Source organism: Anabrus simplex, chromosome 5 (assembly GCF_040414725.1).
Source record: "Anabrus simplex isolate iqAnaSimp1 chromosome 5, ASM4041472v1, whole genome shotgun sequence".
Taxonomy (NCBI): domain Eukaryota; kingdom Metazoa; phylum Arthropoda; class Insecta; order Orthoptera; family Tettigoniidae; genus Anabrus; species Anabrus simplex.
The window spans coordinates 266,245,098-266,265,051 of record NC_090269.1 but is presented as its reverse complement, the minus strand read 5'-3'; the positions used below and the strand labels follow the sequence as shown (position 1 = coordinate 266,265,051).

The window sequence follows — 19,954 nt, the reverse complement described above, 5'->3', positions numbered from 1 at the left end:
GTCAAATATGAAGTTTTGAAGCTTCAACCTAATAAATACATATATTTATGTATTATTGTTCTATCAATATATGTATTGATCAGGTGGAAGCTTCAAAACTTCATATTTGTGAATATAATCAATATGGAAATGCAACTTATAGATTATGATCCAGGAAGGTCACCATTGTGTTTTACCCTTTCCTATATCTGTGGTCTGTTAATCTCTTGAGATTGAAAATCTGTTCCATACAGTTTTTACCTTTACTAAACTGCCCTGGTATTGTCCTATGCCCAGCTCGAGCTGTTCTTCCACCCTATTCAGCTATAGTTTTGGGAGTACCACGTGCCCATTGTTCAGTAGTGAGATGCCTCGGTTGTTATCCAGTACCTTTTTGTCTTGTTTCGTATGTGTTAGTATGATTATGGCTTCTTTCCAGTTCATAGGTATCTTCCTGTTCATCCAGATGTCCATAATTATTCTGGGTAAATCTTTACTAACTAGTTTGCTAAAGAGAGGTTAAGAATGCAACATGGCATGGCTCACACAATATCACAGCACGGTACACATGAGTACCAACTTATGAACTTAGGTCAGTCTAGTGACAAAGAACTGAGTAGTATAATTTTGCTTTATTTCACACCAACACAAATAGGTCCTATGGCATTGATGGAATAGGAAAATGCTAGGAGTGGGAAGGAAGCAACTGTGGCCTTAATTAAAGTCCAGAACCAGAATTCTCCTGGTGTGATAATGGGAAACCACGGAAAACCATATTCGGGGCTGCCGACAGCGAGGTTTGAATCTGCTATCTCCCGAATGCAAGCTGATAACCTGCGTGACCCAAAGCGCATGGCCACTCGCTCGGTGAACTGGACAGTGACAAGATCATATGTCTGGGTTGATTAGGTCCAGTTAGTGACTAGACCTTTGGGCTGTGGGAAAGCAAAGGTAGTCTGGTAAGTGAAAGTTAATTGAGTTCTACTGACTTCCAGTTGCAGTTCTCTTTTACACACTTCACAAGGACTTAATTGGTTAATTACCTTACCTTGCATAGAGTGTAACTACAACAGTCACACTGTGGCATGTTACTTTCAAAATTCCGCGGTTTCATTATTTTGACAAAGTGTGGTAGCAGTGAGCGAGACATGCAAGCTCGCTCTTTTGGAGGTAATAGGGATGGCCCTGCAGCCAGTAGCAGCTCAGGAAGTGGCCACACATCACAGATTGTCATATGGTAGTATTGGATTTAACTTTACTATATATGGTGTGGGTTAGGCCCCATTCACAATTCAAAGGTAACCGTAAACTTAACGACTTAACGTAACCGTAAAATTAATGTAAAATTTGTGGTATTCACAATGGAGGAACATAACATGAACGTAAAGAGTACACAGCAGCCAATCAAAACACTGCCATGTTATTTAGCACGGAAGTCGGGTTTGGGGCTATATCACAGTTTTATATTTCAATACCTCAGTGGAATCAAACAATGTGGTAGCGGAATTCATATTACTTCAAACATCTATTGCTTTGCTCCTGGAATCTGTGTACGGTACCTGAAGAGGCGATCTAAACTACAGTGCAGAAAATGGGTTCATCCCTTGAATCAAAGAAGGTTATCTCAGGGCGATTTCGGTAATCGTCTGTAAGAAATGACCCTCATCAGTTCGTTTTGTACATGCGGATGAAACCTGAACTGTCTGCCTTTCTTACAGTTTGATTCTCCTTTTCTAATAAAAAAGAAATGTAAGGTCTTCCTTACTGACATATATGCCGCTATCTATCACACTCCGATAAGATGTTTTGATCTATTTGCTTGGATGATATTGTTTTCATAAACTAGTAGTCTGTCATAATGTTAAGAAATATACAGGGACAATGTTTTATCTCGTTTTATTTATGACAGGGATTGTCACTCACCCGGTCGCCAGCGCTGCGAGCTTGTCTCCCTCCATTTACCGTCAGATTTCATTGCTACAACATATTTATTTACACATATTCTCTTTCGGTATAGTGTCTTTGTAATTCTTGTTATTTTATACATACACACAAAGATTATTTTGAAAGATAATTACAAGTGTTTCGTCGAAAGAAGTTGTTCATCAAATACAATGTTTACGTCTGCTTTGATTGGCTGGTTCTTAAACTTAACATAAAATTAACCGCAAGAGCTTGGAGTTTGCGATCTCTTAATTTTTCGGACTTGCAGTTAAGTTTACGTCGGCGCATTGTGAATGGTTCCATCAGATAACATGGCCGCAAACTTTTAAGTTAACGGTAATTTTAAGTTTACGTTATGTTACATTTGCATTTTGAATGGGGCTTTACTGTGGTCACGTCCTAGTTCATGAACCATGGTCAACGGCTGAGTGGCCTAGTAAGTGGTCCTGAGAGTCGGGATACCAGTTGCTATGGAATGGGAGTGGTCATCTCGGATATATTCTGAGCCATGGCCCTCCTTGTGCTCAGGCGGCTAGGACTATACAATCCACCGGTAGTCCATAACCCATTAGAGGAGGGATCCTCACTTGGACTATGTGTAACTAGGGTAGCATCCTCCTTCATGAATTTACCGAGCTCAGAACATTTTAAGCAAGCCTGGGACCTATGGGAGTAACGGAGTCCCACTCCCATTCGACAGGCGAGGGACTCCTTGGAAACAACTTGGCGAACGAAATGGAATTCGATGGGGAGCTATCAATGTTAATGGAGCTTATGGAAGAAAGAAGGTAGAACTGGCTGAGTCGGCAAACAGGATGCATCTGGATGGGCTAGGAGTAAGCGATATTCGTGTGAGGGGAGATAATGAGGAAGAGATAGGAGATTATAAAGTGTACTTGACGGGTGTTAAAAAGGGAAGGGCAGAGTGTGGGGTAGGGCTTTACATCAGGGACACCTTTTAGTGCAACATAGTTTCTCTTAGGCAAGTAAATGAGCAAATGATGTGGGTAGATTTGGCAAGCAGTTAGGGGAATTAGGACGAGAGAAGTGTATTCACTATGTGACGGTGCAGATGAGGATGAAGTTGAGAAGTTTTATGAAGCATTGAGTGACATCGTGATCAGGGTCAACAACAAGGATAGAATAGTGCTAATGGGCGATTTCAATGCGAGAGTTGGAAATAGAACTGAAGGATACGAAAGGGTGATTGATAAATGTGGCAAAGATATGGAAGCTAATGGGAATGGGAAGCGTTTGCTAGACTTCTGTGCCAGTATGGGTTTAGCAGTTACGAATACATTCTTCAAGCATAAGGCTATTCACCGCTACACATGGGAGGCTAGGGGTACCAGATCCATAATAGACTATATCTTAACCGACTTCAAATTCAGGAAATCTGTTAGGAATGTACGAGTTTTCCAGGGATTTTTCGATGATACAGAGCATTGTCTGATCTGTAGTGAACCTCTAGGCCTACGGTAGAGAAAGTGAAATCTGTCTGCAAACGAATAAGGTAGAAAATCTCCAGGACAAGGAAATTAGACAGAAGTACATGGATATGATCAGTGAGAAGTTTCGAACAGTGGACAGTAAGCAAGTTCAGGATATAGAAAGAGAATGGGTGACATACAGGGATGCTGTAGTAGAAACAGCAAGGGAATGCTTAGGAACAACTGTGTGTAAAGATGGGAAAAGGCGAACATCTTGGATAATGATGAAGTGAAAGCAGCTTGTAAACGTAAAAAGAAAGCTTATCAGAAATGGCTCCAAGCAAGGGCTGAGGCAGACAGGGATTTGTACGTAGATAAAAAAAGCAGAGCGAAACAAATAGTTGTTGAATCCAAAAGGAAGTTGTGGGAAGATTTTGGTAATAACCTGGAAAGGCTCGGTCAAGCAGCAGTGTTCTGGACAGTAATAAAGAATCTTAAGAAGGGAGGGAAAAAGGAAGTGAACAGTGTTTTGAGTAATTCAGGTGAACTCATAATAGATCCCAGGGAATCACTGGAGAGGTGAAGGAAATATTTTTAACATCTTCTCAACGTAAAAGGATATCTTCCTGGTGGTGTTGTGAATAGCCAAGCTCATGGGGAGGAGGAAAATGATGGTGAAATTATGCTTGAGGAAGTGGAAAGATGGTAAGTTATCTCCATTGTCATAAAGCAGTAGGAATAGATGAAATTAGACCTAAAATGGTGAAGTATAGTGGGAAGGCAGGGATGAAATGGCTTCATAGAGTAGTAAGATTAGCATGGAGTATTGGTAAGATACCTTCAGGTAGGACAAAAGCAGTAATTGCACCTATCTATAAGCAAGGGAACAGGAAGGATTGCAACAACTATCGAGGTATCTCATTGATTAGAATACCACTGGCATCTTGGAAGGCAGGGTGCGATCAGTAGTTGAGAGGAAGTTGGATGAAAACCAGTGTGGTTTCAGACCACAGAGGAGCTGTCTGGATCAGATTTTCAGTATGCGTCAGGTAATTGAACAATGCGGCGAGAGGAATAGGCAGTTGTGTTTATGTTTTGTAGATCTGGAGAAAGCGTATGACAGGGTACCGAGGGAAATGATGTTCGCCAGACTGGGGTACTATGGAATTAAAGGTAGATTATTAAAATCAATCAAAGGCATTTATGTTGACAATTGGGCTTCATTGAGAATTGATGGTAGAATGAGTTCTTGGTTCAGGGTACTTACAGGGGTTAGACAAGGCTGCAATCTTTTACCTTTGCTGTTCATAGTTTACATGGATCATCTGCTGAAAGGTATAAAATGGCAGGGAGGGATTCAGTTAGGTGGAAATGTAGTAAGCAGTCTGGCCTATGCTGATGACTTGGTCTTAATGGCAGATTGTGCCGAAAGCCTGCAGTCTAATAACTTGCAACTTGAAAATAGGTGCGATGAGTATGGTATGAAAATTAGCCTTTCTAAGACTAAATTGATGTCAGTAGGTAAGAAATTCAACAGAATTGAATGTCATATTGGTGATACAGAGCTAGAACAGGTCGATAATTTCAAGTATATCGGTTGTGTGTTCTCCCAGGATGGGAATATACAGGGTGATTAATTTGAAAGTTCAGAGCGAAGTGCCGAGGATTAGGCGCACTGGGAAGCGGAGACAGCGAGCGCAGTGCCCGCTACGCCAAGCAGGCATAGCCGGCTCAAAGAAGCGGCATGATTACGCCTATAGAAACTAAACGAAACTGAACTCACCGGCTACATAGATGCTGTGGACAAATAAGTAAATGAATAAATAAATCAACTAGGAAATTAAACTGAACTCACCAGTATTTACAAACAATGCTGAAAGTGATTTCCTTCAATTCACGTCTTGTAATGAGGTTTTGAAACACACGTTGTACTTCATGGACACTGATAGAACGCACAGTGTTCCTAATTTCAGTTTTTAATTCTTCTGCATTTTGAGGATTATTCCTGTAAACTTTTCCTTTGATATTTCCCCATTGATAAAAATCATATGTGCTTAAATCAGGTGAACGAGGGGGCCATAAGCCTTTACTGATGATCTGATCATCATCGAACATTCCTCATAACCACCGCATAGAGCTACGTGCCGTGTGGGCTGTTGCACTACCCTGCTGGAAATAGCCGTACCTTTTCTCTTCTTCAGTCAGTTCAGCAAAAAATGGTTCCAGAATGTTGTGAATATAACGGTCAGAAGTAATTGTGTCCTGAAAAAATATCAGACCGATAATTCATCGTGTACTGATAGCACACCACACCCCCACCTTCACATCGTGCAGAAGTCTTGGCTGTAAGATGTGCGGGTTTTCTGTACCTCAGATTCTGTTGTTCTGTGAATTGACATATCCACTCAAATTAAACCAGGCTTCGTCGCTCATAAAAAGAAAGTTCGGATCCACAATACCGTCGTGGACACTATTCATTAGTCAATTGCAAAATTGTATTCTTGCATTGAAATCTGTAGGCAGTATGTTATGGACTGAAGGAGTCCGATAAGTTTGTAAATGTAACAAGTTTGTTGCATTACGTGCTGAAGAAGGTGAAATACCACTTTCCTGAGCTAATCTCCGAAGCGTCTTATGTGGACTGACCTGGAGTCTTGTCTGTATATCCTCTAACCTCTCTGGTGTGAGAGCTGTTCTCCTTTGCTTCTTTTTCTTATTGCTTATGGAACCAGTACTATGCCACTGTAAACGAGCTGATGCACGTAACGTTTTGATGGTACTGCCGCACTGGGATATTGTGTACGGAATTTTCAAAGACACCTTTTGACTTGTTTCTTCTTCGTGTGCAAATAACACTCGACCAAAAATTTTCTTTGCTCTATAGTGTATTTAACCATCATAATAATAACCTCACAGCACACCTTAAAATCCAATCGTTTCTAGCGAACTGAGGGACAGAGTACTGTACAGCTGCGCGTTATCAGTGAACACTTCTTATCTCACCAGTGTTGACAGAAGCCACATGGCGCTCGCTCGGGACTGCCCACGGCATGCGAACAGAAGTCTGAACACTTAAATTATTCTTCCTGTAGTAAGTGAGATTGAATCAAGGTGTAGTAAAGCTAATACTGTGAGCGCGCAGTTGCGATCAACAGTATTCTGTAAGAAGGAAGTCAGCTTCCAGACGAAACTATCTTTACATCGGTCTGTTTTCAGACCAACTTTGTTTTACGGGAGCGAAAGCTGGGTGGACTCAGGATATCTTATTCATAAGTTAGAAGTAACAGACATGAAAGTAGCGAGAATGATTGCTGGTACGAACAGGTGGGAACAATGCCAGGAAGGTACTCAGAATTAGGAGATAAAGGCTAATTTAGGAATGAAGTCGACGGATGAAGCTGTATGCATAAACCGGCTTCGGTGGTGGGGTCATGTGAGGTGAATGGAGAAGGATAGGTTACCTAGGAGAATAATGGAGGGTAAGAGAAGCAGAGGGAGACCAATACGATGATGGTTAGACTCAGTTTCTAACGATTTAAAGATAAGAGGTATATAACTAAATGACGCCACAGCACTAATTGCAAATAGAGGATTGTGGCAACGTTTAGTAAATTCACAGAGGCTTGCAGACTGAACGCTGAAAGGCATAACAGTCTTTAATGATAATGTATGTATATATATATGTACGTATGTAAGAAAGAGTGCTTCCAGGGATGGGTTGGTGGGTCCCTGGCAAGCCTAAGGGAAGGATCTCTTTTCTCATATACTTCAGGTATCGTTTCACATAATTTTTTGCATGATTTTCACCTTCTTAAAAATGCGAACTAGCGAGGAAAATGTAACCTTATTCTGTACATGTTGTCGTCTATCACCCAACTACGCTACTTGATATCCTCGGTACCGAGCTTGGTAGCTGCAGTTGCTTAAGTGTGACCAGTATTCAGTATTCGGGAGATACCGGTAGTGGGTTTGAATCCCTCTGTCGGCAACCCTGAGGATGGTTTTCCGTGGTTTCCTATTTTCACACCAGGCAAATGCTGGGGCTGTTCCTTAATTAAGGCCACAGATGCTTCCATCCCACTCCTAGCTCTTCCTCGTCCCATCGTCGCCATAAGACATCTACGTCGGTGCAACGTAAAGCAACTTGAAAAAAAAAAAGGATCCCCTTGGCCCAGATACAGTCATTACTTGCCACCTTATTGTTCTAGAGATCCTGAATTACCTTCTCCATTTCTGCTCAGGTGGAGTTCTTTTGCTTCAGCTGGTATTTTTGGTGTACTGTAGTGCCATCCTTCCTGTAGAGGCTTTAGTTTTCAGTAAGCATTTGAAATACCTTTCCATATCCTTGCACATGTATTTTTTCATGTTGCTGTCTCATCCTTTTACAGAATGTTCTTTATTAACAGACATAAGAGTTATAAATCCACCTAATCAATACATTAGAATTGAGATAGTTAAAATTTACTCATGTATTCATTCAAAATTCAGAATTTAGATAATTAAAATTAACTCATGTATCCATCAAAATTCTTATTGTCTTAGTACTAGTTTCAATCAAGAATCTGATAATCTTCAACTTAATGAATCAAATAACAGGCCCCTCCTATCATGGAGAACCAATGCTGTTTGCATACATTTCACCGGAGTACAGACACACGGCAGATTTGCCCCTCGGTCACCTACGCCATAAATTCCATCCTCTCCACTGCTGATGCCATTGACGTCTTCACTCGTGACCCTGAGCTGGGATCCATACCAGATATTTTAATATTTTTAATATTACAAATTTAATTTTAATGATTAAATATAATTTTAATAATTATCTTCTTTTACTTGTGAATTTATTCCTCCTGGTGGTGGGGTCCGCTGTATGTATTAATTGTCTTCATGTGACCCTCTCAAAAGTTAAACAAGCTATATATAGAATAAAGGGATAGACAACATTGAAATAGAACTAAAGGGAATAATTGACACAATTTTGCCTATTTTCACTTGCATATTTAATCATTCACTAATAACTGACAGGTATCCCTCCTTATAGAAAGTTGCCATTGTCCTGCTCCCTAAAATATCACCACCTGGAAACTTAACTGACGACTAGCGAGTATATTATGAGCTCCTTCAAAAGCCCTAGAATACATAGTACACCAAGTTTCCAACTACTTGCCTACACACAGTATTCTTGACGAACACCAGTCTGGTTTTCGATGCAATCATAACACTACTTAAGGTTACAGATAACATTTGCAATGCGGTGGACAAAAGACAAGTTACATTCCTAGCTTTTTGTGACTTCTCAAAGACTTTTGACTTAGGTGACATAGACATACTACTATCCAAACTATTTGAACCCCATTTTTCAACAGTCTCCAGTGGATGAACACGTAATCTGAGGTCATCAGCAGTGTGGAAGAAAAGAACAATAATGAATATTCATCCTAGTGATCCATAGAAGTTGGTGTCCCACTGAGGGTGTCCTAGGACCACTTCTATTTTCTGTCTATATCAACAATTGGTTAACAGCTGCTGACACACATGTACGCTGATAATGTACAATAATACTCCCACTGTGAACCAGAAAAACAAACTAATGAAATTAAACATTTCAGTAGAGACTACAAGAAATTTGTAACTGGGCTGACACACATGGACTAAATAACGTAAAATCTCAGGCTCTAATCATTTCTCACCCACGACTTTGTTCAGAAAAAAAAAAACTCTGCCTATAAAATTCACCAATTGATTTCAGTGAATTAGTCAAAGATCTCGGCGTTATCATAGATGAGCCGGCCCCGCGCTGTAGGGGTAACATGCCTGCCTCTTACGCGGAGGCCCCGAGTTTGATTCCTGGCCAGGTCAGGGATTTTTACCTGCATCTGAGGGCCGGTTCGAGGTCCACTCAGCCTATGTGATTACAATTGAAGAGCTATCTGACGGTGAGATAGCAGCCCCGGTCTAGAAAGCCAAGAATTACGGTCGAGAGGATCAGTCGTGCTGACCACACAACACCTCGTAATCTGTAAGCCTTCGGGCTAGGCAGCGGTCGCTTGGTAGGCCATGGTCCTTCGGGGCTGTTGCGTCATGGTGTTTGGTTTGGGGGTTATCATAGATGAACATTTTTCATGGAAGCAGGAGATTATCAGAGTTTCCAGAAAAGTATAATTCGCTTAGAAGATTCCACAACATATTTTCTCGAATATTAAAAGAACGCCTCATTTGCACTTTGTTATTACCTCATTTTGACTACTGAGATGTCGTGTACAACAACCTGACTGCTACTCTTAATGACAAATTACAATACGTGCAAAATGCCGTTGTTTGCTGTATATGTGACCTACGTTACTATGACCATGGTACACCTGCCTACGAAAAACTTGGTTGGCTAAAACTTGAACAGTGCTATAATATTCATACTTTATGCCTTCTTCATCGAATATTCTCCTCACATTCACCTTCCTACTTGTACTGTCAATTTCACCACCTGTCATCCAGTCACAATTTTAGAACTCGGTCAAAAACTGATACACTCTTATTGATACCACCTCATCTTCTGCTTCTATACAGTGTATATTGATTACTAGAAAGTAATGATCTCTAGAAATAATGATTACAGTTCTATTTCAAGAAGTAAATTATGAGCAAAAGTTGCATTTTGTAAAAAGTAGGAACTATTACAAGTAAAAATTACCATACTAAAGAAAGTATTTGTTACAAGTAATTCAAATACTCAATTACTTCCCTGGACTTAGTTAAGTGTTACTTGATAGAAATTAAGAGAGAGCTAAATATGATAGAGTATTTTTTGTGGCTGCGACGAATTTTGCAGTTATCAAACGTAGTAACAGCCGGCTTATTTGTAGAAGGCGCGATCAAAAAAGTTTCCGTTTGTGGGCGTTGCTGCAGCGGACATGCAACGTAGCGCGACTCCAATGTGCTTATGTAAGCATGGACATGTAGGCAATGGGATTAGTGTGGCAGTTGTGTTGTGCCGAGGTGCGTGTGTTAAATGCAGCCACATGAATTATGGTGACGTTATTACCAAATGCATTGAAACATAACCAACGTGCTGTTATTCTGTTCTTGGCTGCCAAACGACAAACACTGGTGGATGTCCATCCGTGAATGAAGACTGTGTAGGGGGCAACATACCTGTTGAAAACCACTGCTGTGTAACGGTGCACCAAGTTGTGTGCAGGTCACGTTTCGACACAAGACACTGGTCGATCTCAGAGGCCAGCCTCATCCATTATCGACAACAACAACTGAAGTGGGAGGCACTCAAGCACCCACCCTATATTCCTGATCTCTCCATGCAGTTATCATGCCTTCGGTTCCCTCAAAAAGGCTTTGAAGGGCCAACCTTCCTGTCGGACAAGTGTGTGCAGCAGGTGGTTACAGACTTCTTCACGCAGCAGGACACAGTGTTTTACTAAATGCGGATCTTCAGCCTGGTGTGTGGGTTGGATGAGTGCCTCAATGCTCACAGTGATTTTGCCTGATTGGCATCCCAATTCAGGCCTGAACGATCTTCAAACGGAAACTTTATGATCGCCCCTATGCACACGTGGGGCCGATGACCTTGATGTTTTGCGCTTTTAAACAACAAGCACACCCCTTTGGGTGGAGGACGCAGACGAAGAATACACCCATGGTATCCCCTGCCTATCGTAAGAGGCGACTAAAAGGAGTGACTTAGGTGCGGAAATGGATTGTGGCTTTGGTACCATGAATTATACCCCTTGTGGATGGGTGGGGCTAAACACATCCACAGGCCTGTCATAGAAGGCGACTAAAAGGTTCATGTGGCTATCGGTCACCTCTTTATTTCCTATTTGTTCTCGAGGGTTGGTTGTAGACTAAATCAAAATTTGATGTGTGTGCTGCTTGGGGAAGGGCCTTTTATATGTGCGGCTACACTCGAAAGCTCAGACAGTATCCCCAACTCGTTGGGTGGGAGCACAGCCGAATGCCAGAAGAACATCATATTGTTATTTTTCTTTCTTTCTTTCTTTCTTTCTTTCTTTCTTTCTTTCTTTCTTTCTTAATCTGATTACCCTCCAGGGTTGATTTTCCTCTCGGACTCAGCGAAGGGTCCCACTTCTACTGCCTCAAGGGCAGTATCCTCGAGCGTGAGATTTTGGGTCGGGGAATGAAACTGGCGAGGAGGACCAGTACCTTGCCCAGGCGGCCTCACTGCTATGCTGAACAGGGGCCTTGTGGGGGTGGGAGGATGGGAAGATTGGAAGGGATAAACAAGGAAGAGGAAAGGAAGCGGTTTTGGCCATAATTTAGGTATCATCCCAACATTTGACTGGAGGAGAAGTGGGAAACCATGGAAAACCACTTTGAGGATGGCTGAGGTGGTAATCAAACCCACCTCTACTGTTGACCTCCCGAGGCTGGGTGGACCCTGTTCCAGCCATCATATAACTTTTCAAATTTCGTGGCAGAGCCAGGAATCGAACCCGGGCCTCTGGGGGTGGCAGCTGATCACGCTAACCACTACACCACACAGTCGGACATTGCGATGTGAGGCTGTATTTCTTGCCTACCTTGCTGTGCTTTCAGTGCCAAAGATTTGGGCATTTGGTATCTCGTTAAAATCTGTCTGTGTATGGTACATGTGGAAGAGAAACTCATTGTGCAGAAGAGTTCACACACCTCCGAACAAGTGCACTAACTGGTCTGGTCTTCATTCTCCTCGTGATAGAAACTGTCCATTCTATTTCAATGAGAGGAAGATCCAGGAGATCAAGACCGTGGATGGTCTTTCCTACCAGGAAGCGCACCATAGGTTCAATTCTATGAATGCACCTGTTAAGGCACTAGACTTCAGCATGATAATACAGAGTCTACGAGATTCGTCGCTTGCTTCAATAAAATATGCGAAGATCGTTGCGCCCAAGGCGGCAGTTGCTCCTGTGAACATCGCCTCAAAGAATAAAAAGCTCAAAGGTGGGCACTGTCCATCCTTCAACCACAGATAATAAGAAACCCAAGCCCGCACAGCTGGGGGAAAAGACAGAGCCCCCCTCAGGAGGCCTGCGATAGCTGCACCCAAGCGAGTGGAGGAGGCATCGTCAACTGGGACTGGGAATCAATTTCCTAGCCGATCTAAACAAGAAAATAAGGTGGGGGAATAAAGGACGCCCCAGTACCGGGCGCTCCCGTATCCCTCCCGCAATTGGGAAAAAATGCCCTCCGTCTGGAGGGTGTGTGGTGTATCAGTGGATCCACCTGATGGAAAACCTGCTTGCTCCCCTTATAGGAGGAAACCTTACTCCCGAAAAGCTCAAGGCTGACACGAGGTGATGCATGTTGAGCGTTTTAATTCCATCGTCGGATGGAGATTTTAATGTAGGTTAAAAAGCGTCTGGCTGCTTACAACCTTAAACACCACACTTTGTCACTGTAACATTGGGATTGTAATGGTTATGACAAGCATCTAACTGAGACGAGGTCATCACACGGTCCTGAGAAATTTCAGACTGTACTTGATGAACGGTATTATGCCAACCAGGCTTCCAGTGACGTTGGTAATTTCACTTGTACTGACATTTACAGTGAAGTTCAAGGCAGTAGCGGTACGTGTTTTGTTGCCTGTCATAGCTACACTTTGCCATGTTTGTTTACCACCAGACCAGCCTCTTAATATCAAAGATGTAGCCTAATTGATCTTATAGATCATCTCCCACCTCCTTTTCTCTTATTAGGTAACTTTAACACCCATCACCCATTATTGGGCTCTGAAATGCCTTGTCCGAGAGAAAGGGAGTAGGAACAGTTAATAGGAGAGCTGGATTTATGCATTTTGAATACAGAGGAACCAACATACTTCAGCGTAGCGCATGGTACCTTCCCCTGCATTGACATTAGTCTATGCAGCCATGCTGTCGTTCCCCTGCTTTGGAGGGATGTACAGGTTGACCTCTGTGACATTGACCATTTCCCCATTCTCGATGGATTCTTAAACGTCCTGATTGGGCAAAGTTCATATCACTAGCTGTCTATAATGATGCGAATAGCCAGAGTGTAGACAACAACATGTTATCCTTGCTGCTGTTGAGAAGCCCATTCCATCTTTTTCTGGGACCCCTCAACGAAAACTCACTCTGTGGTGGAATGAAGAAATTGCAGCAGCTATAGAATAATGATGTCATGCTCATTAAATGTTATCGTAAGCAGCTTGCTGTGGCCAAGAGGGTAACATTTTTAAAAAAACTTCGCAATAAGGCGCAAGTTCTTATTTGACAGAGTAAGAAATCTTTATGGGACAGATGTGTGTCGTCCATGATGTCACATACACAGATATCTCAAGTGTGGACTAAACTTAGATGCATTTCAGGTGTGCAACGACGATCCTCAATACCGGCAGTTTCCATTGCAGGCAGCATCATCACTGATCCACCCACGGTTGCTAATCGTCTAACAAGCCATTTCACATATGCGTTTTGTGTTTCATTCTGGCAATTGTCATCCTGATTTCCTAGCTCTGACGCGGGAGGCAGAGTGCCATCATTTGAGTTTTGGCACTTAAGCTGCATAAGATTATAACATGCCCTTTACGTAGTCGGAACTCTGTCCAGATAGAGGAGGAGACTAAGGCTAAAGAAGTATTAAAATTTACATATGATAACAATGACATATACAATAAGATACAAAAGTTGAAAACTAGAAAAGTGGCTGGAATTGATAAGATTTCTGGGTATATACTAAAGACAATGGGTTGGGATATCGTACCATATCTGAAGTACTTATTGATTATTGTTTGGTCGGAGGAGGTATACTAGGCCATGTTTGTGAAATTAATAACTGGTTCGATAGAAGGCAGTTCGGTTTTAGGAAAGGTTATTCCACTGAAGCTCAACTTGTAGGATTCCAGCAAGATATAGCAGATATCTTGGATTCTGGAGGTCAAATGGACTGTATCGCGATTGACCTGTCTAAAGCATTTGATAGGGTGGATCATGGGAGACTACTGGCTAAAATGAGTGCAATTAGACTAGACAAAAGAGTGACTGAATGGGTTGCTATATTTCTAGAAAATAGATCTCAGAGAATTTTTTTTTTTCCTATTTGCTTTACGTCGCACCGACACAGATATGTCTTTCGGCGACGATGGGATAGGAAAGGCCTAGGAAGTGGAAGGAAGCGGCCGTGGCCTTAATTAAGGTACAGCACTGGCATTTGCCTGCTGTGAAAATGGGAAACCACGGAAAACCATCTTCAGGGCTGCCGACAGTGGGGCTCGAACCCACTATCTCCCGATTACTGGATACTGGCCGCACTTAAGCGACTGCTGCTATCGAGCTCTGTGATCTCAGAGAATTAGAGTAGGTGAAGCTTTATCTGACCCTGTAATAATTAAGAGGGGAATTCCTCAAGGCAGTATTATCCGACCTTTATGTTTTCTTATATATAAATTATATGAGTAAAGGAGTGGAATCAGAGGTAAGGCTTTTTGCAGATGATGTTATTCTCTATAGAGTAATAAATAAGTTACAAGATTATGAGCAACTGCAACGTGACCTCGAAAATGTTGTGAGATGGACAGTAGGCAATGGTATGTTGATAAACGGGGTTAAAAGTCAGGTTGTGAGTTTCACAAATAGGAAAAGTCCTCTCAGTTTTAATTACTGCGTTGATGGGGGTGAAAGTTCCTTTTGGGGATCATTGTAAGTATCTAGGTGTTAATATAAGGAAAGATCTTTATTGGGGTAATCACATGAATGGTATTGTAAACAAAGGGTACAGATCTCTGCACATGATTATGAGGGTGTTTAGGGGTTGTAGTAAGGATGTAAAGGAGAGGGCATATAAGTCTCTGGTAAGACCCCAACTAGAGTATGGTTCCAGTGTATGGGACCCTCACCAACATTACCTGATTCAAGAACTGGAAAAAATCCAAAGAAAAGCAGCTCGATTTGTTCTGGGTGATTTCCGACAAAAGAGTAGCGTTACAGAAATGTTGCAAAGTTTGGGCTGGGAAGAATTGAGAGAAAGAAGGAGAGCTGCTCGATTAGGTGGTATGTTCCGAGCTGTCAGCGGAGAGATGGTGTGGAATGACATACGTAGATGAATAAGTTTGAGTGGCGTGTATGAAAGTAGGAAAGATCACAATATGAAGATAAAGTTGGAATTCCAGAGGACAAATTGGGGCAAATATTCATTTATAGGAAGGGGAGTTAGGGATTGGAATAACTTACCAAGGGAGATGTTCAATAAATTTCAAATTTCTTTGAAATCATTTAGGAAAAGGCTAGGAAAACAACAGTTAGGGAATCTGCCACCTGGGCGACTGCCCTAAATGCAGATCTGTATTGATTGATTGAACGCTTTGGCGCTTTACAAGGACACTGCTCCCGGACTACATAATGTCCATAACCAGATGTTGAATCACCTTAGCGAGAATGGCCTCTTATATCTTCTGGGGGTGTTCAACTAAATCTGGATTGAGGGCGAGTTTCCGTCACAGTGGTGAAAGGGAATAATAATTCCTTTCCTCAGGCCTGACAAACATCCTAAGTATGCAGGATGTTACAGACCTATTTGTCTTACTGTCTGTGTAGACTATTTGAGAGGATGGTGAATTGCTGACTTATCTTGTGTTTGGAGAAAAGGGGACTTTTATCCGACTATCAGTGTGGTTTTTTGTGCTGCCTGATCCATCACCGACCACTTGGTATGCCTGGAGAGTACTGTCTGGGACATGTTTCTCCAGAAACAGAAATTGGTGACTGTTTTCTTTGATTTAGAAAGATCTATGACATCACATGGTGATATGGCATTCTTTCAGTCCTGCATTAATGGATGTTCCAAGCAAACTTGCCAATTTTTATTGCAAATTATTTGTCTCTGTCTATTTCATGTCCGAGTAGAGGGGGGGCATATTCGCAATATCATGTGCAGGAAAGTGAAGTCCCACAGGGATTGGTTCTTAGTGTCACTCTGTTCGTGATTCTCATAAACTGTATTGTTGCTGCTGCTGGTTCAGCAGTAGTACCGTCACTATATGTGGAACAGTGGATCTTAGAACATGGCTTTTGATTTTCAACTGCAAAGACCTGGTCACTTCTGCCTGAAGCGCGTTCTTCACCCCCATCCTGAGCTTTATTTCGGTAGTGGGTGTCACTTTTTCTGTGGTTGACACCAGTTCCTTCGATACTGTTGTATCGTGGTAGCCACAGGTGCGTCAGTTGAAGGTCAAATGTGCTAACAAACTGTGAAGGTCAAATGTGCTAACAAACTGAATATTTTGAACTTTTCTTAGCGGCACTACTTGGGAGGGCAGACCACACGGTGATTCTAGGCCTACAATTTTACAGGGCACGTATTTTATCCAGGTTCGACTACGGCAGTGCAGCATATGGATCAGCAAGACAAAGCATCCTTGTGAAACTGAATAGCGTCCACCACAGTGGAGTTAACTTGGTAACGGGAACATTTTGTACAAGCCCCATTGCTAGCCTGCTCGTTGAATCTGGTGCGTCAGCTTTACACCTGAGGTACCAACAAATACCGGGTGGGCAAAATAAAACTGGCCCAGAAAATATTTACAATAGAACTGATGCGGGATTGACCCTCGTTAATGAACATCGCAGAAGATAATGGAAATGGCCACCATTGACATTGATGCAGCTATATGCTCGATTTGTTAAATTGTGAGATGCGTAGCAATAGCTGTAGGATTATTGGAGTACACCTGTTGCTCTTGTCTTGCTGAAAATATCCATACAGTTCACCTTCTGTGAGTTGATCATCATATAGATTAAACCGTATTCGGACATATCGGTTAGCATTAACAGTTTGGTGAAAGAATCATGTTACTGTGCAGATACCAGACATTGCACACCAATCTTGAGATTATGCAACAGCTTTTCAGTGTACTGATAGGGATTTTCTGATGCATAATGGCGCGTGTTCTGTGAGTTCACATACCCTGACAGGCTGAACCAGGCCTCATCTGAAGAAATGAAAAGCTGAGGATCCAGAAGCCAAAACTCCACTTCACTTAGAAACTGCCAGTAGAACTCAACACACAAAGGTTCGTCTGGACGCTTTAACGCATGCACAACAGTAAATTTGTAAGGATACAGATGCAGGTCCTTTTTGATAATGTTTCGACATGACGATCTCTTGATTCCCACATGCACAGATATATGGCACTGAAATTTTGTTAGACTTTGTTCCAGGCTTTCTTTTACTTGAGCAATGTTTTCGGTGTTCGAACTCGCAGACATGTGAAATGTGTCAGCAACTGATTGGTGCATCAAAATCACAGTTTCCAGTATATCCTGTGATGGGCGGTTCTTCTGTTTATGAACAAGGTCAATTTCGCATCAGTCTTATAGGCCACTTCACCCTAGCTTTCTCTGCATATTCAACAGTGCAAAACATTGGATGTATGCTGTTTATCCATGAGCTACGCAGCTGGTTGATATACGCTTGGATAGCATTTACAGATCGTTTGATGTACCTTAAGTTGCTCGTCATGTTAGATGACCAAGTAAGATACCTCCGTGGCTAATTCAATGACCTTCAATCATCCTCGATTTGCATACTGGGCCAAAGGTGAAAACGGACACCTCCATTTGTTGGAGGCTCTTTCTATCCGTTGTTGCCTGACCTCCATGTTCAGTAGTTATTTACACGGATGGTTTGAGGGCAGAAGCGAAAGTAGGCTGTGCATTTGTTGTCGATAATGAGCAGTTTCTTTTTCCTCTTCCGAAAATCTGTAGTGTGTACACAGCAGAGTTCTGTGCTATCCCTGAAGCTCTGCAGGATGTGCTGACCAATGAACGTTGGTACTTTCTGCTGTGTACTGACTCTTTGAGCTCATTACAATCTATTGATATATGTTTTCTGCGGCACCCTCCGGTCAGCATATCCAGGACCTGCTGGCCAAGTGTTAGATTGCTAGCACTAGAAAGACACTTTTGTGGCTCCCAAGCCACATGGGAGTAGCTGTAAACGAGTTAGCTGGTTGCCAAGGAGATGGTCACACTGCTCCTGTTGCCTTACAAGGTTCCAGCCAGTGATATTCATTCTCATCTGAGGCATCTGGTAATGTTCCGTTGGGAGTTGGAGTGGCTGAGAATGATTAAAGGAACTGTGAAGGTGAAGACTTCCTTTCAGGTTTCTCTGAGAGAAGCAGTGGTAGTATGTCATCTTCGGATCAACCATGGTATAGCGATGCACTCCTACTTACTGAAGGGAGAAGGCCACCCTGGTCTGTAATTGTGTCAGTCATCTGATCATAGTACACATACTTACGGAGTGCACGGATTTGGCCGATCTGAGCCATAGTCTACAACTTGCGAGTACCATCTCCTTCATTCTCCGAGATGACTAGCAGTCAGCAGACCTCATTATCCATTTTATGAAGTATAGTGACCTGTTTTACCATTGCTCTTTATGTTTGTAATTTTTATTTTATTTTTAACTACATTTTTATTCTGTTGACTCATTTTTAGTCTGTATCTGTGTATTTTTAATTTGTTTTTTAAACTTTTAATTTGCATGAAATCATGATTTCACTTCAAAGGCAATGCCTCATTTCATTTTATTACATTTTAATCTATTTTAAAATCAATTTTATAAGAAAACAAGGCATTGCAAATGAAATCCACTGATTATTCTGTCTTCATATTCATTTTTCATCATTGTTTAAATTCTACTAGTGAATACATTTTAAAATTTTAATTATTACAGTTTGTTTCACCTTGTACCGTTAGGGGCTGATGACCTAGATGTTAGGTCCCTTTAAATAACAAGCATCATCATCTACCTTTTCAGTGAAACTAGGACTTTGTCGAGGCATTTGTTTTGAGACTTGCTATACAGAGAGTAAAACTGAGTTCTGGTAGGAGAAAGATATTGACAGATAGTGCATTTATGTAATCATGAAATTTTTGTAAATTTTGGTTTGAGATTAGTGTAAAACAGTTTAACCTTAATAGTTAGCGATAAATCTTTTCCAGAAAAATAAATATTAGTAGACTTGTGAAAGAAGTGAAGCATAATAGACTGCTAAGGGTTCAAATACAAATATTCTTAATTTTTTTCATATTAACAATATTTGACCTTTGGTGAGGAATTATTGATCAAATGGTAAAGTATTATTAAAACTGCGAGGTTGCAAGTAGTGTGAATCAGTATTTCCTCTGGGAGGAGCATTCTGATAATATTTTCGTATTTAGATTGTCCTGCTTCCTTTCGCATTTTGGCTGCACAAAGTTAAATGCTTTATTCATTCTTCACATAATGTAATGCTGGATAAATGTTTAGATTAAAAGGTGGCTGTCAGAATACTTGCATTAGTGTGGCATGTATTATTAGTGCTTTCTTATGCTTTCATGTGTCTGCTACTGTTCTGCTTTTTTAGTGAGATATTTCATGTCCTTGACAGATTTTATAGTATAACTTACGGCAATGACAACGATGAAAGACATTATGTGCTTATTTCATGTTCTATGTGTATTTGAGATAAGTAGGTTTATGACAAGAGTCTGATGTTCAGAAGTAATTTTTGAATATGCAACAATAGCATGTACAGATGTACTACATAGTATCATATTAGGTATAAGTTTTGATGATGCAAC

General features: G+C 41.5%; 1 protein-coding gene across 2 annotated transcripts in view; it reads left to right on the top strand.

The window, feature by feature from the left end:
* Positions 1-19,954, top strand: part of BicD (protein bicaudal D) — a 182,938-nt gene that overhangs the window by 3,197 nt on the left and 159,787 nt on the right. The window contains exon 1 of one of the 2 annotated variants that reach the window (XM_067147380.2): positions 17,265-17,397. The exons of the other annotated variant lie outside the window; for it this stretch is intronic. The gene's annotated coding sequence lies outside the window, so the exon portion shown is untranslated. Of the gene's footprint in view, positions 1-17,264; positions 17,398-19,954 lie in introns of those variants that run through there. 2 annotated transcript variants of the gene reach the window in all.